This window comes from Plasmopara halstedii (genome assembly GCF_900000015.1).
Source record: "Plasmopara halstedii genome assembly, contig: Scaffold_3060, whole genome shotgun sequence".
Lineage (NCBI taxonomy): Eukaryota > Oomycota > Peronosporomycetes > Peronosporales > Peronosporaceae > Plasmopara > Plasmopara halstedii.
The window spans coordinates 1,032,860-1,033,670 of record NW_020189964.1 but is presented as its reverse complement, the minus strand read 5'-3'; positions in this window follow the sequence as shown (position 1 = coordinate 1,033,670).

Sequence of the window (811 nt, the reverse complement as noted above, 5' to 3'; positions counted from 1 at the left end):
AAAGACCTTGGGCGCTACGCGCACGTCTCCTGGTGGAGCTTTGGCGAGTCATGAACTCACATCTGCTATGACACAAAAGCGCTATTGGCGAGAGCACTGGACCAAGACGGTCAACGTACTAGACATTGAATTCTCCGAGTTGGTAGACACCAGCGGTGTATCGGACAGGAGTCTCGAGTGTGGCTCGCGGGCTGATCGTGGCGTGGCACGTAAACCACTGATCGCTGCTCGAGTATCAAAGCAGTCGCTGCATGTCATGCGTGATATGGTCGGCCAATGGCCGAGGGCATCGAGGGCGAAGCTCTCGTGATGCGCGTGGAGTGGCACGAAAGCCACTGAGCACTGCTCTTGTTGCGAAGCAGTCGCTGCATGCCACTGATGGCGTGGAATCCGAGGCATCTTGGAAGCGGCTTGTTACATGCGCGTGGAGTGGCACGTTATCCACCGGACGAAGACTGCATGGTTAGCAGCTCTTCCTCGGATGTTGTCGATAACATCGGAGCTCCAAAGGAGCGGACAGTGAGGGTGACTCTGGACGACGCGGAATGCGTGTTCACCCGGTCTCACCGAGACATAGAACCTTTGCACAGGGGCGACGGTGACGTGTATGCTGGCTGCAAGGATGCCGGGCGTCGACCCTGATCCAGGGTGTGTCTACCGTAGACGATGGCGCACAGTTGTACACCCTCGTCAACGGTATGACGGTGAGGAAGATGGCGACGTCCATCTTGAGGCTATGGCTGCAGTAGATGCTTCTCTTGAGCTGGACGAGATGTCCCTTGAAGAGTTCGGCAGTGCCTTGAAGACTAAT